The 25,763-nt window shown below is 34.0% G+C and overlaps 2 pseudogenes; both read left to right on the forward strand.

The window, feature by feature from the left end:
* The first annotated feature begins 1,080 nt into the window (after positions 1–1,080).
* On the forward strand, positions 1,081–8,925 carry LOC108472167 (probable disease resistance protein RF9; annotated as a pseudogene).
* Positions 8,926–14,235: 5,310 nt separating this feature from the next.
* LOC108473281 (probable disease resistance protein At1g58602) lies at positions 14,236–25,083 on the forward strand (annotated as a pseudogene).
* The last annotated feature ends 680 nt before the right edge of the window (positions 25,084–25,763 follow it).

The following is a 25,763-nucleotide window of genomic DNA, read 5'->3' on the forward strand; positions in this document are numbered from 1 at the left end:
AAATGGCATTAAATATTTCTTACAGACCTCCCCAACAACCCTTTGAAACAACAAATCTCCATAACCCAAACAAAAAATTATTAATAATATTTCATGATATTGGTACAATATACAAAATATTGGGGTAAGTGTATTTGAAATGGCTTTTGTAGTGCCAACGGAAGTGGCCATGGGCTAGCATTGGAACAAGCTTTATAACTTTTCATGTTTAAAGTTGACAATTTTTTAAATAAAATCTTTAAGTAGTGAACGTGTCTGATATTATGGAACTATGAGAACTTCTCTAAGAAGATCAATCCATTTAAAGTAGCTTACTTTGAAGATTATTGGATCGGATCAAGCAACCAAATCTCTTGCATTATGGAAATTGGATCGAGAAAGAATTGGAGACATATCTCCATTGGTCCATTTTACAGTGGACTTTATTATTATATTGTATTGCTATTATAATTGCTGGTTTTAAGGGGAATCTCTTATATATTTGTAAGAAAATGTGTAATGAATTCTCTCTTGGTTTTTCTAATCCATCAATATTATATTAATAATCTAAAAGGTTATAAAACTAATTAATAATATAACAAAGTTCTAAAGCAACTAAAATGATTTTTTTAAGCGGCTTGCATTAATAATATATAAAATGTGATATTGTACCTGATAAATTGTTATAAGAAAGATCGATGTAAAGGAGAGAAGTTAAGTTTCCAATGACGGATGAAATTTCACCTGAAACATATAATTAAATATGTTAAAATTTATTAATATTTTTCTAGCATACCCATGGTTTCTTTGTTGAGCGCTATAGGCATATGCTTCTTGTCCTTTTTTTTAATTTTTAAATGTAAATTTCATTCAATTTAATAGTACTTAGATAGCACCAAACAATTTAATTATAATGAAAGAAACCTTAAATTTATAAATCCTTAAGTTAAAAAAAAAAACACCACAAGAGATCAAAAAAAAAAAAAAGGGTCACTATAGTTTCGTTCAATGAAGAACTCATACTTGTAAGAATCTAGGGAAGTTTAAAAAATTTGGGTTCATGGAATCTGTTTTAGTGTTCATGATAATCAAAAGGTCTCTATGAAGTGTGCATCTTCATTAGAGGAGACTGGCAGCAAAAAATGGGTAGAAGAAGGAAACATGTGCCTCGATGTTGCGAAAGAAGCAATTAATGCGGTGGCCTTGGAAAATACTTGTGGTACCAACAGTAGTCAAGATTTGTTGTAGTCTGATGTACATCCGGATGGATTGTTGCAGGGATAGGGGCTCCTAATGCTTTGGAACAAATTGAAGGAGCCACCGTTAGTGGTAAAGGCATCGAGGATGAGATTATGAAGGTAATTAATAATATATAACAGAGTGCCACGAGAAAAAAAAAAAAAAGATTGCATAATTGTAACAAGGAGAAGAAAATCAATTTTGTACCTGTTAAGTTGTTGATAGAAAGATCAATGACCTTGAGTGAAGTCACGTTTCTTCTAGTTGATGAAATATCGCCTGAAACATATAATTAAATTTCTCAAATTAATTTGGTGATAGAATTATGTTTTGTTTTGTTCAGTGTAAGATCTATAATCGAAGCTAGTACTCTTTAAAATTTTTAAAAATTTTCTTCAAACTTATAATTAAATGGTCTCCAAATATTGAATGAAGTTTTTGGATATTTCCCCAAAAAGTTGACGTCCAAAAAGTCAAGATAAAGTAATCAACCATATTCAAAGAGAGATAACCATAAGATATTTTGTATTGCAGTCAAATATGTTGCTATTGCAATGGAAAAATGTGAGGAAGGAACAGAACCTGCAGTTAATAAAATCAATTCATTAACTGACATAATTTAGACAAGAGGCCTCACTATGATAAAATTCCCACATACAATAAATAACACAAATTGAACTAAAATTGCTGGGATGACTAACAATGGTACTTATTTTACATCAAATAATCGGCTGAGGACTGAATTGGTTCAAATTTTTAAAAAAAAATAAAATCGAGAAAGGTATGAAACCTAAAAAGAGTTACCATTCAAATATATCGATATCAAGTTTGAAAGATTCTCAATCGTTCTAAGAACTTATCTTTTAAAATCGTTGTTATACAATAACAAGTGTTCTAATTTTGACAAATTACCTAGAATAGATGGGACAACACCAATGAAGTAGTTTTGGGATAAAGATAGACTTTGAAGTTTAGGAAAGTCACCAAACCATGATGGGAGTTCTCCATCGAAACTGTTGTTATTAAAGTTTAAATATTTCAGACTATGTAAATTAGTTAGCTCAATGGGTAAAGAGCCAAGAAAATTATTGCTATGAATGTCGAGCCAAGTAAGGAAAGATAAATTCCCCAATTGAGAAGGGATGGTGCCTGTGAGATCCATATTTGACAAATCCAAAGCAATGACTCTGTGGTGTCTGGATCCACAAGTGACACCGATCCAATTGCAAACTGAAGTAGAAGTAGACCAATTGGTTACTAAGAGATTATGCGGATCATGACTTATATAAGATTTCAGTGCTAGAAGATTTAATTGATCAGCGGTGATATTGAGTGAATTTACAGACAAAATAGCACCAAAAATCACCAACAGCGCAAACATAAGAAAGGGGAGGAAGATGGTTTTAGCCATAAAGTTGGGTGTGGGTATAAAGCAAATCATAAAGAGCAAAACAGCTGAATTTAATACTTTCGTAATGTTAGTTGAATATTCTTTAAATACTTCGATTCCAGCCCCTTCATAAATCATAATAATAATAATTCAGGCCTCCAATCGTTGTACAAGTAAAAAGGCGATCATATTCTGCGAAAATTACAAATATAAAAAGAGTCTAAACAATTGACGTAAGGTGAAAAGTAAAAACCTCATATCTACCTTGTTGACTATGTACCCTACTTCCATATTTTGTCATAGATTCTAGATCTTACTAATTTTGATAAAAAGAAAACATTATCATTAACATGTCATATCGTAAACTTATGTAGATTTTTACAATTTCAATAAAAAAATTTGAGGAAAATTTAGAGGAAATTAATGAGATTGAAAAGGACACATCGATGGAATGATCCTGATTTCAAGATAAAAAAAAATATTCTGTAAACAAAGACCCGATTAACGATGTATACTGCAAAAGTTGTTCACATGGAGTATTATAATTCTCAAGTGACGGGATTCTGCACTCTTGTTTTGTCATTATCTTGGTTTTCCACAAATACATCCAAGATTAAGTTTTTTTATGATATTTCGTGTTGCCTTAAATAAATGATCCTAAAATGCTGAGAAAGATCCTGCTAACCTAACACAATTAACTTCTGTCTATGCTAATATGAATTGCTAATGCTAAATGTCATTGTTAAATGATGTATATACTTTCGTTTTCTTGAGTATACACGACGATTTTGCAAATTAGAAAATAATGTCATTTTCAAATATAATGTTTTTTTAGCGATGACTTAATTTATTTGTCTAAAAATATTTACGATATCTCCATCACGATGATAATATTTTAGTTACAAAAATTATTACGTAACAATAATATATTCGTTGCAAGTTAGAATTTGCAACAATGTAAATTTAGATGCTAAATCTCTTACATAACAATAAAAATGTTGGTTGTCAAATATTATTTTGTAACAATATTTTTTGGCTGTGTATTACATTATGCGACGTTTGTATATCATTACCAAGAATTTATTTTAACAACCATAAAATGTGGTTGCCAAATACTTTACGTAACAATAATAATATGGTTGTTAATAATTAGGGATGGTAAAAAAAAAAATTAGGGTCAAATTTTTTATTTTTGGAATCGAGTTTGGGGTGAGATGGGACGGATTTTGATTTTAAAATTAGTCGGGGCAAGACAGGTTCAAGTTTAGGAATAATTTGCCTCGCCCTACCCATAGATATATACAAAAGTGCCCTTGTATATATAACTTTGGATTTTTTTTCAAAGGTTAAACTTTGTCTTTGTGAAAGTTTTTTTTTTAATCCAAGTACTTTAATTTGATTGTTTTTAATTCTTGTACTTTTCAAATTTTAAAATTTAATTTTAAAATTTTAGTCATCTCAAATGATAAACTATTAATTTCATTCAATTAAGTTATATTATTTCCCAACTTTGATGCGGAGATATATTATCATATGTGTAATATCATATTAACTTTTTTCACATATTACTCGCTAAAAATTTAGTTAATGGATTAATGAAGATCTTTTGCGTCAAGATTGAAATTTCAAAATTCAATAAATATGGGGACTTAGAATGATCTAGTTGGAGAATATGGATTAAATCTATAATTGTGTGCATAGTACAGGACTAGTAATTGAACTTAACCAAACAGATTTAACTGTTACTATTTGAGTCAAGATTAAAATTAATCAATTCAAAAAGTACAGGGACTAATAATAGAATTTAACCTTTTTCTCTCTTCTTTTATTATTTTTTCTAATTCCTGTACATGTTTTTCTCCTTTCTTCTTCCATTTCTTTTTCTTAAGTCCTTTAATTTACAGGACATAGTTTTTTTTTTTTCAATTCATTCTAAAGTGAATGGACGTAAAATAATCATTCCGCGTTGAATGATTTCAGAGGTTTAAAAAAAAAATTCCGTTTGTTACGATATTATCAAGTTGTTAGACAACTCAGCTTATTATGTTTTAATGAAATGTTTATTATTGTTGTTCTTATTTGTTGTTGAGATAAAATTGATATTTGAAGTTTGATTCCAGCAGTGTTAAGAGCCATATCAATTCCTTCATGCATTAGTAATGAAAAATGCAGGAAAAAAATAAAGAACGCAAGGGATGTTTATGTAGTTAGATTTCCTTATATTTGCGGGGCTTTAGCCAGAGAAAATATCCATTATCCTAGAACTCCATACAACAAGTGTTTTCAAGCTCTAAAATTGATCAGTTTAAACTTTTCACTTTCATACGTACCTAATACCTAAACATATCTCCTAAAAAACGTAAGACTCTAACCAAGTCACACACTTAATTATTATAGTATAATTTACTCACAAAAACGTTTCTCACTAAACAAATTAAAGTGCTCCCTCTCTCTCTCTCAGTATAAAACCTATACAAGTCCCCGCCATATACAAGTGAATGAGACTTGCTTACATACTAAATCTGTTACAATCCATTATCCCTCCAAAAACGCAAGATAAAATACACAAATAATATCTTCTAAATAGCATAAGATAAGGCTTGAATCAACCGGATATCCTTCCTTCTATTGCTTGATCTGATCCAAATCCATAAGTTAAGAGATGATGATTGCTTCGATCCATTTGAAACAAATCTCCAAGAACTCTTGGTAAGTGAAGTTTAGATATTAAGGATGGGTTGACAGATAGCCCAAGATAATAATAAAAAACTATAGCCCAAAGATATTTGTTCTTAAAATTTGTCAACGCAAATATGACAGTTATCTATGTAGCCAGTGCTACTCCTAGTTAGCACTGGTACGGAGACTCATTCAAAAATGCTTTAACAATCTTTCCTTTTGACAAATTTTTGAATAAAACAGTAATTGACACAAACACACAATACGGGTATGACATGATACGTATACGACGACACGATAATTTTTTAAAATTGAGGATACGGATACAACAGAACACGACAATAACATTTTACATATATTATGTTAAAATACTTCATGTAAATGAAAATGTTGATACTTCCCATTAATAAATAATCTTTTTTTTTTTTTACAAAAAGCTCTCTATCATTACACAAAATATGACATAACATAAGTAATACATTTTCTAAGTTCAATTTCATTAAACAAAATATGTCATAACTCATAGCAAAGGTCAATTTCAAGTTCAATCTATACCCCTAATAAAAAGGCTTGTACAAAAAGATGCAAAAAGAGAACACTCTCCAAGTTCAATTCATAGCATTAGCATTTCCAATCTCTTCATGTCCAGTTTATCAAAAGATAAGCTAGCAACTTTAAGAACTCCAACTCCTTCAAATGAGTCAAATGCATTACCTCCAATATCACATACCTTATCATCTCCTTTGTAATGATGAGTATTTCTTGAAAGCAATTAAAGATTAGTATGCACAAATATTAAATCTTCAACACGTTGAGGGCTCATCTTGTTTCTCCTCATTGAGTGGATAAAAGAATACGTGCTCCAATTCCTCTCACAACAAGATGATGAGTAAGGTTGTCCAAGAAGCTTTTAAGGTTAAGTTTTGAAGCAAAGGTATGGAAACCCCATGAATTAACCTCCAAGACTTAAGATCCAAAAGTCATCTATCTTGTAGTGAATCAAATGAATCAAAATTATCAAGTGCTCTTGAAAATCTAGCGAATTCTTGAAAAATCATCGTCCCTTCTTCGGTAGAAGGAAAATATCTTCTTCAACACTAGTTCCTTTCCTCTGAGATTTCTACACTCTTATATTGAGGAAGGCGATTTGGTACTTCATCAAGCCATTCACAGCAATAATACCTATGTAAACAAATATAATCAAATTTTATTAATTTATAATAAGTAAAAAAAACAAATATATATTTTATCTTATAATAACAACTACTGAACGAAGATATGTCATTAAAATTTACCTCGGATTCAATGAATGAGCCATGCAATAAAGTGATGTACTACTCTTAGTCAACTAATCAATAAGAATATCATTTTCATCTCCTTTCTTTCCTTCATGCTTATAAATGATTGTCTTCACTTTTCAATCATTTCATCCTTCATCTCATAAATTAAGTGAAGAGTTATTAGTTAAAAAATTGTGTTAATTTTACAAAAAAATTACTATAATCTGTAACCTATCTATAATCTATATAAAATTACGATTTATAATTGCTCCTCGCAATATTTTTGTTGATCTATTTTCAATCTCTCCTATTAAAATAAAGCCTTAAAACTTAGTACAATAAAACTTTCTAATTTCTCATTTTACTTAAAACAGTAGGCTCAAGTGGTGTTGTATTAAGAATTTACATTTGATATACTAAGTGCATAAGTGAATCACATGCAAGAAATCACTTGTTAAAAAACATTTTATTTATTTTTAATAACTTCTAAAATTATTAAATTGGTGGTAATATTGTGGTTAATTACTATAATGTAATGTTGTGGGTAACTTGCATGGTATCCTGCTTCACTAATTATTTGAAATTGTTTAAGATGTCAATGTTGTGCTTAATTACTAAACTGTAGTATGGTTTTGAAATTATCACTCATCTTTTTGAAACTTTGTTTTGGTATTATACCGGCTATAAAATTGATGCGAAAATGAAAATGCTAGGAGATGACATGGTTAAACACTGTGCAAGGTTTCCATTAGCCATCATTATATAGGAAGGAATTTTTGCTACAAAGTATCCTTCATTAACTGAATGGTTGAAGGTATCTGCAAATGCGAAATCATACTTGAACAATGATAAATGTGAAGTAGTAAGAGATGTGTTAGTATTAGGCTATGATGATTTGCCTCCCTATTTAAAATCATGTTTCCTTTATTTAAGCCAATTTCCAGAGGATTATGAGATACCTGTGGATAGATTGATTCAATTATGGGTTACCGAAGGTATTTTTCATCAAAGCAAGAAGAAGAAGATGAAGGGCAAATAGCGGAAGATGTGGCAGAACTATACTAAATGGAGCTTCTGGAGAGGTGCATGATTCAAATACGAGAAAGAGACGTCGAAACCTTAAATATGAGAAATTTTCATATGCATGATCTAATGAGAAATGTATGCTTGTCAAAGGCTAAACAAGAAGAATTCCTCTATGTTGCTGATCAATCAAATGCGTGCCAGTTAGCCACAATTGGGAGGGTTCGCAGGGTTTCTGTACACAAATTGTTTCCGATGCAATGCATTAAAAGTCCATGTCTTCGATCACTTTTGTTCTCGATACGTTTTTACCAGACGAGGAACTGGAAAAGGTTTTACTATTGACAATGGTAAGGTACTACGATAACCACGAAGATGAATGTTTCAATCCACTGGTTTGGAAATATATGTTCAATAATTTTAATTTTCTTAAGAGTCTTAGATTACGAAAGAGGAGGAGATGCAGGATGCAAGTTACCCAATGATATTGGTAAACTCTGGGCAACTTAAGGTTCTTGCAAACATTGGATTTAAGAATTATAGGAAGATGGTCAAACTCTATTCGTGTACCTAACGTGATATGGAGGATGGAGAAACTAATACATTTATATCTCCCTATCAAATGTAAAAGCAAAACAAAGTTGAAGTTGGGTACATTGAAAAACCTCCAAACACTCAAAATTGTTATCTAAAGGATCTTATCAACATGACAAACATTAGAGAGTTGGAGATTCAAGGGCACACTTCAATATTGAAGATTTTTACACGAAGGAGTTGGGTAAGAATCCACCCATCGTTCAAAGTAAATATCTTCATTCCTTGTCCATCATCAATGATGAAGGAAAAATAGATCCAAGACATTTGACTCACCTCCTTTCAAGCTGCAATAGCATTTCTAGGTTGAGCTTAGATGTGAAGATAAGAAGGCTACCAAAGTACCACTACTTGTCTTCAAATCTCGCTTACATAAAGTTGTGAAAGTGCAAGCTTGAAGAAGATTCAATACCAACACTTGAGAAACTGCCTTACTTAAGGATGCTTGAATTTCATGAAGAGGCTTTCATAGGAAAGGAAATGCTTTGCTGTGGACAAGCTTTTGCTAAACTTGAGTCTCTATTCAGAACAAGGAATATTAAAGAAAGTTGGATGACTATTAAGGAGGATTTGAAGAAAGCCCATGATAGGCTGTGGTTTTTTTTTATTTTTTTATTTTTTTTGCTCAGTCAATTGATTATAGGAAAAGGCATTGGGATCACCCAACCCATACCAGTTCGAACAAGGAATCAAAAGCAACCAACCTATTCCAAAACAGAGCACAAACAACTAGAAAAATAGCAACCCCAAAACATATTACCAATATGCTCTAAACAAGGTATTCCTCGACAAACCTGCTTTAGCCAAGGCTTCCGCCATTCCTCTTACCTCGATTTGTGACTTCAATCCGAACCTCAGCCATTCGCCTTAAACTTCCTTCAATATTCACAAACAAATTCCTAAATGACCACGGCCGAAGACTACTATATTTCAACCAATCCGAAACAGTAATTGAATCGCATTCTATGATTAAAGGGACCTGCTTCTTCCGAATCAACTCTATAACCATCTCTGCAACCTCTTTAATTGCCAATAGAATCGCCATTTCCAAACCCCCTGCTACATATCTACCAGAAAATACAGCCGAAACCACCCCCTTATCATCCCTCAACACTCCTCCACAAGCCGCTATTTCATTCATAACAACCCCTGCCACATTGAATTTTATCCTACCCATGGGAGAAGGATCCGAAACTAAGTCTCGAGTCCTCATTTATTTTCCACCCACACAACATTTCACCGGCCAGCTCCACCAATCACTTTCCGAGAAGATACATTCATTATGGGCAACTCTTGCCCACATTAACGCTCTCATCTTAGAATGAAACAATAAAGCAGCAAGAGTTGTAACCAACCTTTCATACACAACACCATTCTGAGATAGCCACAAAGTCCAACAAGATACCGCAAACGCCACTAGCCATAAGCTTTTTTGCAGACCTATCAGGGGCATGTTCCAGCACAAAATAAAGAATTCTTCAAAATTCGCCATATTCTTCCAATCAAAACTCCACCAATTAAAAATACGAGACCAAAAACTATTAATAAAAGGACATAGAAAAAACAAATGATTAACATTTCTGTAACTCTATCACACCATGGACAGCCACTAGATAATGGATCCAGCTGTATCCCCCGCCTAATCAAAAAATCTTTCATTGGTACCCGATTAATCGCCAACATCCACATAAAATTACGCACTCTCGGTGGAACCTTCAATTTCCAAATTCTACCGAACGAAAAATCAATAGCACCCATTCCATCAATAGACAGCAAGTACGACAACTTCTTTACTGAGAACTCCCCCCACTATCGTGAATCCACAATATCCGATCTTCTACATCCGCGTTCAATTCTAAAGTCCCCACCAATGACTTGAATTTATCCACCATGCAACTCTCTATCTAACAACTTTCTCGAAAAAACTTTATCCCATTGTACCTCTTCAAAGTTATTATTCGTAGCCACTTCATAAACCAAACTATTCTTACCCGTTGCTAATCTGAAGAGTCTTGGAAATTCCACTTTTAGTGACCAATTCCCGCACCACACATCCTCCCTAAATAACATCGATTCCCCATTTCCAAGAACCCATCTAAACGAATTCTGCCCAACCCATTTAGACACCTTCTCACTTTTGGAATTTTCCATAATACCACACCAAACTACTGATATTTCCTTTGTCTTGGTCATCTTCAATCACCAGTTTTGCGTTGACGAACCATACTTTGATTTTATCACCTTCCTCCACAAAGCATTCTTTTCCATAGCGAATCCCCAATTTCCTCCCAAACCTTTTCTTGCTCAGAACAACCATTTGGAGCATACACATTAGTAAGCGATGTAGCTACACCCTCATCCACCCAAGTACTTTCTATAACCACAAAGTGTTTAGTACAAAAGTGACTTCCAAGAACAAATCTGCCTTTATCCCATATTGTAATAATCCCCTCCTCCCGAATTTCCTTCTGCAACCGAGAATCTAAAATCGAAGTTATTGTCACCCCAAACCTTCCTAATTATTGCTTCCGAAACTATTTTTAATTTAGATTCTTGTAAAAAACATACATCTGTTCTAGTTTTACCAATCATCCTTCTAATAGAACTTTTTTTTTTCACTGCCGACGACAAACCCCAAATATTCCAAGACAAAATCCTCATTCTAATGAACAATAAGCCAAAGCCGAATTCACCATTAAAAATTCACAATATACTACTCACCTGGACCCCAATCGGACATCTACTGGATCGATAAAGCTTCATCCATGCCTTTCTTCAAGTCTCATAATATCCTCCACCACTTCTCGATCATCTCCCTGAACACTAAACCCAAGTTTTTTGCCAATTTCCCAAGCTTTCCTTGCCTCTCTGAGTAGCACTTTTTTCCTGTTGCTGATATCCGAATCCGACAACGAAGCGTTCACGACCGCATCTTCTCTGTCCACTTTTCCTTTTCCTCTTTGTTTTTATCATTGCCCTATTTCTCTTCCTCTTCTCATTTATCGAAAGAACTTTGACTTGAATATCAAGCATGGATCGAACCTTCCTACCATTTGGTTTCTGGTTCTTGCGATTCGAAAACACTAAATGATTCTCCACTGTATCACTTGCTCCTTCTGGAATGCAGCCCTCTTTTGCCTCATCCGACTTCTCACTTTAGATTTTAGAAATACTCCTTCCTACTACGTTAGATGAATTTTCTGCAATTTCTAAATCTGCTTCAATGCCCAATACAGCCTTATGGGTTAATTGATTTCTAATATCTTCTTGGACTCCCATCTCAATGCCCACTCCTATTTCACCCAAAGAAAAGCCCGTATTTACCACATCAGCCCTAGCCCAATTAATTGACCCATAGAAGTCCTTTTCACCCTCCTTAGTTTCGACCCTTACTGCACCAAATAACTCTTCTTCCAAACATTTATCAAAAAAAAAACTCTCCTTCCAAACTAATCACGTTCTGATGCAAAGATTGGCTTCCAACTATGTCGTTTGGTTTCTCAATTAACATAGCATTGATTGCCTCCTCTTCCCAACCACGTTCCCAACATTATAGCTTATCCGACCTAAGGCCTAGCACCGATTCGAATTCCGACACGACGGACTCAGCCCTACCCTGCTCAATTTTCTTCCCATTACCTCCATTGTTACCCATCAAGGACCGGCTCACATCTTCAACTTCAGACAGCCCCTTTTCTACCACTCTAATGGGAAACCTGGAACTCCCCACCTCTAGAAAAATCAGACCGTCAACCTTTTCTGGTTTCATGATACTCACCAGCATTGGCATACTAGCAAAACAACTCGCCTTGTTGGGGTTCTTGCCCAGTGAGATTAAATCACCCCATACCCCTGCTATTTTTTTTAAAGGACTCGTAATTCCAGCAGTGTAACGGAACTCCAGCCACCTCTATCCATGCTACCCTCTCTTCCACCATTGTAACTTCCAACGAAGGTTCGATTAAAACAAAGAACTCTCGCAAATAACCCCAATCATTTTGTTTCAAAATCCCAAACAGCTTATCGTCTGGTATGTCGACCAAAAAGAATCTACCTTGGATTCTTCTGATTCTAATCTCCCCTAATCCTGCCTTTACAATTCTTTCTTGTAGGTTCTTAATATCGCAGCAGGTAGCTGTCTCACCCACCAGACATCTTTGTAATTTCCATAGTTGTTCCTCCTCAACGTGTCCCTGAACCGCAATAAAATGTTTCTCTATTCTGACGTTGTCATTCTCTACATTCGTCTTTCCAAACTGACTTTTCGAAGAACATTCGCCTCTTTCCACTCTACCAGTATCTTTCAATTTTTCATAATCCTTTTTTTCCATTTTCCCATTACTCCCCATAACCGCATTGGCTTCTCCTCGCCTTTTCTTCTTCCATATTTGTCTCCCTCCATTAAACGTTGCTAAGTCCACCGATAGTCTATTGCCAATAACCACAAAACCATTTAACCTACTTATCGCCCTTCTTGCATCCATCATATTGCTGAATCTCACAAATCCAAATCTTTTTACTCCTTTTCGCCGGTATAAAAGCATCTAAAACTTCTCCATGAAACCTAAACATCGCCAATAATCCCTTCCAATGCATTGAAAACGGGATATTCAGCACAAAAACCGTTATCGGAGACATGATTCTGGAACTTCTATACAATAAAATGTTATTACACCATAGTTCATACTAACTGAAGAAGACTAAATGGTTTTTGGATTTTGGATTTCCGGCTAATTTAGGCTTGTTTTTGAAAAATGTTTTTGAGAAATATTTTTGAAAAGTTTAATGAAGAGGATTTAAGATTTTATGATAGGCTGTGGTGGGACTTCATTGTAGACTGAGGCTCCCTAAAAGCCTCATTCAGATAATTATGAACTGTATTACTACTTCTATACCAGCCATTTGAAATGGGTTCAAACCATTCCAGGTGTTCGAAAAGATGACCCCTTTCACCTTTTCGTTTCTTTTTGCCATTGCCATAGAGCATTTAGGACACCTCATCGATGAAGTGGTTAAAGGTGACAAATGAAAGCCCATCTGTCTAGAGATGAGCCACAAATTTCGCATTTGTTTGTCACCGATGACCTTGTTCTCTTCTATAAAGCAGACATGAAGCATGGTGAAGTCCAAAGAATCCTACAAGAACAGAGCAGATATTCTGCCCATAAAATTACTACTTCCAAGATGCAAATATATTTCTCGTCAAATTTGAATGAAAATATATGCAGTTTATTTAAATTTCACTTCTCATTACAACTTTTAAAATTATAACTTCATTCTCTACCGAAGTTAAAAGCTTTATCTTTTTTTCTTGAATGCTGCAATCAAAACCAATTAAAACTTCAAAAACGTTAAGCAAACAAGCATGCATTAACAAATGGAAAACCAAAAAGTTTTAATCTTTGAAATTTAAATGATTTTATCATTTATATTTTACATATATTTAGACATGAATATAAAATAATTTTTTTTTTTAAAATGAGCATATTATTCGTATCTTTTCATGAGAAAAGAATAACTCTATTTTGGCAATTGGTGCAATCTGATTTAATTGGTGATCAAATATTATTGACTCCCCTTTTATTCGTTGCTCAATTTGATTACATCAATTTATTCTTTATTCTTTTGCCTTTTTTTTATTTTTTATTATTCAGAATCACTTTGTTACATCATTGGGTTAAGAATCCAATTTTCGTTGCAAAGTACTTTGTTACATCATGAGAATCACTTACCTGTTGCACAAGCAACAATTTATAGTTCAAACATTGCACAATGTTGTCTTTTGCCAATATACATCGTTTTTCGGTGCTTTACTTAAACATGCTGCAAGGAATTGATAAAAATAAAAAATAAAAGATTGGTTTCAATAAAATTAGTTGTTCATGTTTTAGCTTCCATTACTTAGGAATACTTGCCAAAGCAATTGGATTGGAATCTAATTTCCCTTGTGCACTACTCTCATCCTTCCATGGGAATCACCTAAACCTATGTCCACAAGCAAGAATTGTTTAGTTTAATTTAACTTTGAACCATATAATCACTTTTACCATAAACCAAAAATTCCAAGATATCAACTGTCTTTGGTCACAAAAAAAAAAAAATTCTCTCTCATGGATTTCTCTGCTGTTTCTTCTGCTCTCAAAACAATCGTCGAGCTAACACAAGAAGTCACATCCTTGTGGGCGTCGATGAACAAGTTGAGGGCTTGGCAAGTGAGTTGAGATGGATGCAAAGCTTCTCGAAGGTGGCGACGCAAGAAAAGTTGACAATGAGTGATACGTACCGGTGTTGTTGAGATCGGAGAGTTGGCCTACGATGCTGAAGATGTGATCGAGATGTTTTCCCTCAAAGTTGCTTCCAAAAGGAAAGGTGGATTTTCAAATTGTATCAAAAGATCTTGTTGTGCGGAAGCGTGTGAAAGAGAAAAAATATTGTACTGAAAAATCACACTAAGTTCAATTCCCAGGAAAGAGAGGTAGATCACGAAGATCACTTAAATACCAAGTCTTTCCTAGCCAGAATATCCCTCTATTGTAATTTAATAGCACAATAAATCACTACAATCTCATTCACAAAATATGCAAAATAAATAATAAAGAACACCAGAATTTTAACGAGGTTCAACAAATTTTGCCTACGTCCTCGGGCACTACCAAATATATTTCACTCCAAAAATTACAAGTGAAATTTACAAATGAGAGAGAGAATAATGCCTTAAGTAGAGAATGGCAATTATGGGATGAAGAAAGTAAGAAATGGTTAGGCCTATTTATAGTTGAGGTTCAAGGATCAACTTGCAATGTCCCTATACAATTAGGGACCAAAATTGTAATTATCCCATGCCAACTTTTAACCCAACTTGCCAACCAAAATTACTTTCTACTTTCGGTGCCCACCCATTTTGACTTTTCAAACAAATGGGTGGATTCCAATAATCTCCACCTTGAAGATTTGATTAGGATAATCTTATCTTCACACAATTCTTTCTGCCTTTGACAACAATACTTGATAGTGCCTTCTTCAACTGTTAAACTTGCAGGATATTAATCAAGTTCAAACAATGTTCAAACTTGGTTACTGTTACCACTTTGGTCATCATATCTGCGGGATTATCTGCAGTCTTGATCTTCTGAAGACAAATTTTCCCCTCATCAATAATTTCCCGCATAAAGTGGAAACGTACGTCAATATGCTTTGCACGTGCATGATAAACTTGATTCTTTGCTAAATGAATAGCACTTTGATTATCACAATACACGTTAATATGCTCCTGGACCAACCCCAAGGTTTTAGCCATACCTTGTAACCAAATAGCCTCCTTTCTGACCTCTGTTACGACCATGTACTCGGCTTCGTGGTTGACAATGCAACTGTAGACTGTAATGTAGACTTCTAACTTATTGGTCCTCCAGCAAGTGTAAACACATAACCGGTGGTTGATCTTCGCTTGTCTAAATCACCGGCATAGTCAGAATCAACGTACCCAATAACACCTTTACCAAGTGTATTATCCTGCTTGAACAGTAATCCAACATCTACGGTCTTCTGAATATACCGTGGAATCCATTTCACAGCTTGCCAATGTCCTTTTCTAAGATTATGCATATACCTGCTCACTATACTAACTGCCTGTGAAATGTCGGGTTTTGTACACACCATTGCATACATCAAGCTACCCACTGCATTAGAATACGGAACTTGCAACATGTATTCTCGTTCCGTATTCGTCGAAGGAGATAGTTGTGCAGAAAGCTTGAAATGAGAAGCCAACGGGGTACTTACAGGTTTTGTCTGCTCGTTCATGCCAAACTGCTGTAGTACCTTCTTCAAATCTTTATTCGAGACAAGCTAACTCTATCATGAGCTCTATCTCTCCATATTTCCATGCCGAGAATCTTTTTAGCTTCTCCTAGATCTTTCATCTCAAACTCGAGATTGAGTTGAGTCTTCAATCTTTCAATCTCAATTTTGCTCTTAGATGCTATTAGCATATCATCAACATATAAGAGCAAGTATATGAAAGTTCCTTCTTGTAGCTTCTGAAAATACACACAATGATCAAATTTGCTTCTTGTGTACCTCTGCCCTTTCATGAACTGATCAAATCGCTTGTACCACTGCCTCGGAGATTGCTTCAATCCATAAAGCGACTTTGTCAGTTTGCAAACCCAATTTTCTTTTCCAGCAACCTTGAATCCATCTGGCTGAGTCATATAAATTTCCTCTTCCAAATCACCGTAAAAACGCGGTCTTCACATCAAGCTGAACTAGTTCAAGATCATATTGCGCAACTAAGGCTAGTAAAATCCGAATAGACGAATGCTTCACAACTGGAGAAAACATTTCATTGTAGTCTATTCCTTCTTTCTGAGCGTAACCCTTTGCTACCAATCTAGCCTTGTATCGAATTTCATTTTTATCAGGAAATCCTTCCTTCTTTCCATATATCCATTTGGATCCAATTGCCTTCTTTCCCTTGGGTAGTGTCACCAACTCCCAGGTCTTATTTTTATGAAGAGACTGCATTTCTTCATTCATTGCTTGCTTCCACTTTACACCATCAGGGTTACTTATTGCTTCTATGTAAGTAGAAGGAACATCATCATCTGCAATTGGAAGTGCATAGGCCACTATATCATCAAAGCGAGCAGGCTTACGAATCTCTCTTCTTGGCCTTCTATATGCAATTGAATCTTGTTGCTGTAAAGGTTTTTGGGTAGGAACCTCTTCATCATTTGTCCCTTCAATATTAGCTGGATCATCGTTAACCTTTTCAAGCTCCACCTGCTGCAAAGTACTACTGGTTTTGTCATCCTTTTGTGAATCCTTGTACTTCAACATGGTTGATTCATCAAAAGTCACATCTCTACTAAAAATAATTTTCCTTGTATCAGGACACCAGAGACGGTATCCTTTTACTCCATCAGTTGTACCCAAGAATAATGCTTTCTTTACTCTTGGGTCTAACTTAGATTCTTTTACATGATAATATGCAGTGGAACCAAATACATGTAAAGAATCATAATCAGTAGCAGATTTACCAGTCCACATTTCCATAGGAGTTTTTCCATTTATTGCAGCTGATGGCAAACGGTTAATTAGATGGCACGCATATGTAACTGCCTCAGCCCAAAATTCTTTGCCCAATCCAGCATTGGACAAGATACATCGAACTTTCTCCAATATAGTTCGATTCATGCGTTCTGCCACTCCATTCTGCTGTGGTGTATCCCGAACAGTGAAGTGTCGCACAATGCCCTCATCTTGGCATACTTGTAGAAATGGATCGTTTTGTACTCAAGTACCATTATCGATCGAAGTCGTTTGACCTTTCGACCGGTCCGAGTCTCCACCATCTTCTTCCATTTCGAAATGCATCCAAAATTCACTTTTCTTTTCATTAGATACACCCATACTTTTCTTGAATAATCATCAACAAAAGTAACAAAATAGTGCATACCTCCCAAAGAAGCTACTTTGGTAGGTCCCCACACATCACTGTGAACGTAGTCCAGAATTCCTTTCGTATTGTGAATTGTTGGACCAAATTTTACCCTCTTCTGCTTGCCCAGAACACAATGTTCACAGAATTCCATTTTGCAAGAATTTGCACCTTTCAACAAGCCTTGCTTCGCCAATGTCTGCAAAGCTTTTTCACCAGCATGTCCCAATCGCATATGCCATAATCTGGTAGCCTCTGAATCTACATCTTTTGTAGAAACTGTTGATGTTGATCCAATAACTGTACTTCCATTTAAAAAGTACAAGTTATTTCTTCTTGTGCCTTTCATCACCGTCAATTTCCCAGCTATTACTTTTAGTAATCCATCTCTCAAAGTGATTGTGAGCCCTTTAGATTCTAGGGCCCCTAATGAGATGAGATTTTTCTTCAGGCTAGGTACGTAGCGAACATCTGTCAAGACTTGGATTGAGCCGTCGTGATTCTTCAATTGGACTGTACCTACTCCCATTGTCTTACAAGCACTATCATTGCCCATAAGAACAATTCCACCTTCTAGCTCTTTAAGACTAGAAAACCAGTCCTTATTAGGACACATATGGTAAGTACATCCTGAATCTAAAATCCACTCATCCGTTTGACATGCCATTGCCATGCCAACCAAGCTAAAGTCTGACTCCTCATCATGCTCAGCTACACATGCATTAGAAATAGCCTTGCCCTTTTGTAGCTTAGGACAATTCTTTTTCCAATGCCCTTTTCACTTTGCAAAAGGCACATTCATCTTTGGCGGGTCTCCTTTGGACTTTCCCTTCTACAGATTTCTTTGTGTGAACGACCTCTTACTGTTAAGACTTTTGCAGTTGTATCTTTGTGATCTCTTTTATCTTTCTTTCGAGTCTCAGATCTATACAACGCACTACAGACTGCATCAATTGTGATCGTGTCCTTCCCATGAAGCAATGTGGTGGTAAGATGATCATATTCATCGGAAGGAATTCAACAACAATAATGCCTTGTCTTCATCTTCAAATTTCTCATCCAAATTTAGCAAGTCTGCTAAAATTTTATTGAATGAGTTCACATGGTCATTCATCGACATACCGGGTGCATCGTGAATCGATAAAGTTTCTTTTCATATAAAGCCTATTTTCAAGACTTTTCGTTAGAAACTTTTCTTCCAGTGTATCCCATAACTTCTTCACGATGTCTCCCTCATGACAGAGTACTTACGCTCTTTGGCCAAACATAGGCGGATTGTACCACACGCTGTGTCTATTGATCTTGGCCCACTCCTTGTCATCCATCTTGTCGGGTTTTTCTTCAAGGGCTATATCTAGCTCTTGCTGACATAAGACATCCAGGATCTCACATTGCCACATACCAAAATTATTGGTACCGTCAAATTTCTCTACTTCAAATTTTGCATTTGTCACAGTAGTCCTTGCTGATGACAATGCTGCTGCCATTTTTCTCCTCAATCCCAACTACCGTATACGTGAATAGTGCCGTATACGTGAATAGTGTCGTATGCGTAAATAGTACTGTAAACGGTCGTATTCCCCAAGTACGAATCTGGCTCTGGTACCAATTGTTGTGCGGAAGCGTGTGAAAGAGAAAAAATATTGTACTGAAAAATCACACTATGTTCAATTCCCAGGAAAGAGAGGTAGATCACGAAGATCACTTAAATACCAAGTCTTTCCTAGCCAGAATATCCCTCTATCGTAATTTAATAGCACAATAAATCACTACAATCACATTCACAAAATATGAAAAATAAATAATAAAGAACACCAAAATTTTAACGAGGTTCAGCAAATTTTGCCTACGTCCTCGGGCACTACCAAATATATTTCACTCCAAAAATTACAAGTGAAATTTACAAATAGAGAGAGAGAATAATGCCTTAAATAGAGAATGGCAATTATGGGATGAAGAAAGTAAGAAATGGTTAGGCCTATTTATAGTTGAGGTTCAAGGATCAACTTGCAATGTCCCTATACAATTAGGGACCAAAATTGCAATTATCCCATGCCAACTTTTAACCCAACTTGCCAACCAATATTACTTTCTACTTTCGGTGCCCACCCATTTTGACTTTTCAAACAAATGGGTGGGTTCCAATAGATCCTCTTGTTTCCTCAAGGAGGGATGCCTGCTCCACCGGATCAAGTCGGAGATAGAGAAAATCACTGCCAGGATCAAAGAATTGACTCGACAATTGAAGACGTATGATGTATCAAAGTTCGGGGTTGATGGAGAAGGACCAAGTTCTTCAACTGAAAGACGGGTGTCAAGGCGGTCTTATCCTCACGTTATGGATGATAACATTGTTGGATTGGGTAAGGATATCAAGCAACTTCTCCCAGTTCTTCTCGATGAGCAAAGTGAATGTAGGGTTGTCTCCATATGCGGAATGGGTGGTCTGGGCAAGACCACTCTTGCCAAGAAAATATATCATGAAAGCCAAGTTGTTGGTCATTTCAAGCACTTGGCTTGGGCAAATGTTTCTCAAAACTGTCAAGAAAGAAAAGTTTGGGAAGACATTTTATCTGATCTTAACATCTTAACTGAAGCTGACAAGATGATGAAGGTTGAAAAATTAGCAGAGAAGTTATCTAGTTTCTTGGAGAAAAACAAATGTTTGGTGATACTCGATGATATTTGGAACCCCGTGGATTGGGATAGCTTAAAACCGGCATTTTCGGCAAGAGAGACGAAAAGCAAGATCTTACTCACCTCTCGAAACAAGGAGATAATTTCACATGCCGACAAAAATGGTTTCCTATATCAATTGCAGTGCCTAAACGACGAACAGAGTTGGGAATTATTCCAAAAGATTGCCATTCCCCCAACAAATTCTCCAGGTAATATGTTTATTGATTTCATAATCCCAAAATTATTCTATCTTAATATATATTGCAACGTTTACTCTACATTCTTCTTTTTCTTTTTTTTTTTTTCTAAAAAATCTTATATTCTAAATTCACATAATGATTTATTTAGACTCAACAACTTTACACAAACAAAAAAAAGTCATTTTAACCTTTTATTTAATTTTTCATTTCTTTTAATCCGTGAATTTAGATTGTTTGTTAAATCACTCTCAAATAGAGGTGTGCATGGGCCAGGCCGGCTTTATGCCGGGCCCATCGAAAAATTTAAGCCCATTTTCTAAGCCCGGGCCCGGTCCGAAATATGGGCCTAAAATTTTGTCCAAGCCCGGCCTGAAATAAAATTGTTAAGCCCGAGCCGAGCACTGCCCGGCCTGCCCATATTAAATTTTTTAACTTATTTCATTAAATAAAAATTTTAAAATATATTAAATTATCAAATACATTTAAAATAAATATTAAAACAAGAAATAAATAAAAATATATTAAAAAATTCTTAAAACAATACACAAATTAAAAATATAATAAAAATTGATCATATTAAAATTAAAAATAAAATATAAATATGATTAAAAATAAAAAATATATATATTTAGTATATAATTCGGGCCGGGCTTGGGCCAAAAAAGTTTTACCCGAGCCCGGTCCATTTTCTAAACGGGCCTCATTTTTTTGCCCAAACCCATATTTCAGGCCTATATTTTTACTCGAACCCTCCCATTTTTTGGGCAGGCCAGCCCTTGCCCATGCACACCTCTACTCTCAAATAGATGGAAAAGTTAATGTTTCTTAACTTTGTTGATGCAACATCCACATGGCATTGACAATATCAATTAATTAATTTTTAAAATTAAAGTTATTAAATATATGTTTATAAATTTTATAGTGTTTAAATAATTTTTAATTTTAAAAAAATTATAATTGTTTAAATTTTAAAATTTTAAAATTAATTAAGTTGTGACGTGAGAATCACATGCAATTAACATGTATGTCACTTTAACAAAGTTAACAGATATTAACTTTTTCATCCATTTTGGGATGATTTGACAAACAACTCAAGTTTAAAGACTAAAAGAATCAAAAAATTAAATAAATGAGCTAAAATGACCCTTTTTATAAAGTTGAAGGGTCAAATAAGCCATCATGCCTTGTACATTTGTTTCAAATTGAGTAATTACTTTATTTTAATTTTTTTCTAAATGTTACTTTGGGTGGCCTATAAACATTTCTAGGTTCCTTGCACTTTGTATCATTTCATGCTATAAATCTATAATTTATATAAAAGCAGGACATTGGAGAAACTCAATGAATATTCATTAATTTTCTGTAATAATACTAAATTAATTTTAAAAATAATTATAATTTAATTTTAAATTATTAGTTCAAATAAGTTGTGCTAATTTTAAAATAAAGTTACAACTTGAATAAAACTCCAACCATAAAATATCTCTATAATTTGTATCTTCAATCTATAATCTAGAATACCCTTTATTTTTATCATATTATTAAATTCACATTTTAAAAAAATTGAAGTGCACTAGAAGTTAAGATAATTATAAAATTAAAGTTAAATACAATTTAATAGAAGTTGTTATTATTATACATTTAAAATAAATATAATTTTAATTTTAATTATTAGTTAAAAAAGACATGCTAATTTTAAAATAAAGTTATTACTTGAACATAACTCTAACAATAAAATATAGGAAAACATTTGTGATAATTATAATTACAATTTATATTACAATTATTAGTTAAAGCATTTTGATGCAAAAAGAAGTTGTGTTAATTTTATTGTTGAAAAATAGAATTCTTACTTAATAAAATTTTAAGCATATTAATTATCTCATAATTAATTATTGTTTTGAATAATGTTTCTTTGCATTAATTACATAAAGTAAAACTACATTATATGTTGAATATGTTTAAAATATTTTAATTCTGATTTAATAATTTTATATTATAATATTTGAATTCATAAGTTACTATAGTCAATAATTTAAATAAAAATATCATTTTATCATTTGATAAAATCCTGCTTCGCTAATTATTTGAAATTGTTTAAGATGTCAATGTTGTGGTTAATTACTAAACTGTAGTCTGGTTTTGAAGTTATCATTGATTTTTTTTTAACTTTGTTTTGGTATTATACAGGCTATAAAATTGAGGCGAAAATGAAGGAGTTGGGAGAGGACATGGTTAAACACTGTGCAAGGCTTCCATTAGCCATTATTATATTGGGAGGAATTTTGGCTACAAAGTATCCTTCATTAACTGAATGGCTGAACGTATCTGTAAATGTGAAATCATACTTCAAGAACGATAAAGGTCAAGTACTAAAAGATGTGTTGTTATTAAGCTATGATGATTTGCCTCCCTATTTAAGACCAGGTTTCCTTTATTTAAGCCAATTTCCCGAGGATTATGAGATACCTGTGGATAGATTGATTCAGTTATGGATTGCCGAAGGAATTGTTTCATCAAAGCAAGAAGAAGGAGATGAAGGGCTAATAGCGGAAGATGTGGCTGAAGGTTATTTAATGGAGCTTGCAAAAAGATGTATGATTCAAGTACGAGAAAGAGACGTTGCAACCTTAAAGATGACAAGTTTTCAGATGCATGATCTAATGAGAGGTGTTTGCTTGTCAAAGGCAAAACAAGAAAAATTCTTCGACATTGCTGATCAGTCAAATGCCCGCTAGTTATCCAGAATTGGGAGGGTTCGCAGAGTTTCTGTACACAAATATTTTTGGATACACTACATTAAAAGTCCACGTCTTCGATCACTTTTGTTCTTCGATAAGTTTTTACCGGTTGAGGAAGAGGATAATGTTTTGCCATTGGCAATGGTAAGGTACTTTGACAACCACAAGGAGGAACTTTTCAATCCATGGGTTTGGTTTGCGGCAGTTTTAGTTTGTAGTGTGTTAGTTACTAAATTGAGGGGAATTTGGAAATATATGTTCAATAATTTTAATTTTCTTAGAGTTTTAGATTACGAAAGAGGAGGATATGCAGGATGCAAGTTACCCAATGACATTGGTAAGCTCATCCATTTAAGATTCTTGAGATTAAGAGGTCTTGAATTCGACAGTTTAAAGTTGCCTTCATCTCTAGGCAACTTAAGGTGCTTGCAAACCTTGGATTTAAGAATAATAAACGGATTATGTTCAGAATCTGTTCATATACCTAACTTGTTATGGAGGATGCAGCAACTAAGACATCTATATCTCCCCCAGCAATGTAGTAGTAAAACAAAGTTGAAGTTGGGTACATTGAAAAACCTCCAAACACTTGTCAACTTCAACACCAAGAATTGTTATGTAAAGGATCTTATCAACATGACAAACCTTAGGGAGTTGGAGATTCGAGGGTCCTTCAATATTGAAGATTTTAACACGGAGGAGTTGGACAAGAATCCACCTATCATCCAAAGTAAATATCTTCATTCCTTGTCTATTATCAATGATGAAGGAAGAATAGATCCAAGACATTTGGCACACCTCCTTTTGAGTTGCGAAAACATTTCTAAGTTGAGGTTAGATGTGGAGATAAGAAGATTACCAGAGTACCACTACTTGTCTTCAAATCTCGCTTACATAAAGTTGAGAAGATGCAAGCTTGAGGAAGATCCAATGCCAACACTTGAGAAACTGCTTTACTTAAGGATGCTTGAATTACATGAAGAGGCTTTCATAGTAAAGGAAATGTTTTGCTGCGGACAAGCTTTTGCTAAACTTGAGTCTCTAAGCCTTAAGGGGCTTAACAATCTGGAGGAGTGGAAGGTGGGTGAAGAAGCCATGGCTTCTCTTCAGCGATTGGAGATACAAAAATGCAGACAGCTAAAAAAGCTTCCAGATGGACTGAGGTTCATTTCAACCCTCCAAGAACTGAAGATTGATTCAATGCCAAAGACATTCAAAGATAAAGTGGAAGAAGGGGGAGAAGATTTCTGGAAAGGCCGACATGTTCCTTCTATCATATTCCATGACTGCGAGTGATAGTAATTATGATTAATGCCAGGTAACTCATAAATCTTTGTTGTAGGAAATACTTAACCCTTTTTTCTATATATAAACTATTTTGCATGTTTAGATTCTTTCTAGATTTGCTTCTTATACTCTGTTTTTGGCAATGTCTCATATTCCCACAGGATTTGTCATTTGAATTAAAAGTGGTAGAAAATGTTTTCAATAGGGTGTTAAGCACATTCGTGATGGTCAGCAGATGCAATTTGGAAGATTGAAATTAACTGGCATTATCTTTTATTTCAAGTGAAAAAATTTGTTCTCCAATATGATTCTTCAATTACTTCATATGATATTGACATTTTTAAACTTTTCCTCTCGAGGTATAGAAGTCATTCCTCTTTTTTTTTTTTTGTTCTGCTGCTGTTCTTCATAGGACCAAATATATTTAGAAAAGTTGTAACAGTACTGTGTGAAATTGTTTACGTGATGTGAGAGTTTTGTATTGTGAAATTGGAGTGGAAATTATCTTGTAGTTTTTATATGTGTGGATTCTATTGTTGTTCAGGTGAAATTGTTTTTTTTTTTCATTTTGGTATAATTTTCAAATTTGTAACTGCTTAAAAACTATAATATGATATTAATATTAATGTGTGATGCATTCATTCAAATTTTAAGTAAATGAATTTAAATGTAAAATTGTATCATTATAACAATAATTAAAAAATAAATTGATTTGATATATTTACAGAAAAGAAAAATAATCAAAAGGCATTTTATAAAAGGAACTATGAACGTGTAGATTTCTTTCATAAATATATAATACTTTCAACATGCAAAAATAATACAACCACATTTTGTTATACATTAAATAGTTGTGATAAATTATATAAAATCTAAGATAAAATTTAAACGCAATACTAAAACAAAATTATTCCTCTAAATTGTATGAAAGTGACAAACTTTAAATTGTATGAAAGTGACAAACTTTGGAAAATAATTAAAAAAAAAAGCTTTGTAAAATATGACTAAATACGAAATTAGTGTATAACTGAATTAGTGTAATGAATTAACTCTACACCAATTCAATTAATAAAATACTAAAAGAACTTATAAATCAACTCACTCTGACTACTCTCCCCACTTGCTCTCTTGTTCCATCCCCCACGTTGCTGCTAAAATATATGAGCAATTTTTTTAAAATTCACCAACTGACCTGACACTTGTTCATATTCGACCACCACTAACTTCATT

This window comes from Gossypium arboreum, chromosome 11 (genome assembly GCF_025698485.1).
Source record: "Gossypium arboreum isolate Shixiya-1 chromosome 11, ASM2569848v2, whole genome shotgun sequence".
NCBI lineage: Eukaryota > Viridiplantae > Streptophyta > Magnoliopsida > Malvales > Malvaceae > Gossypium > Gossypium arboreum.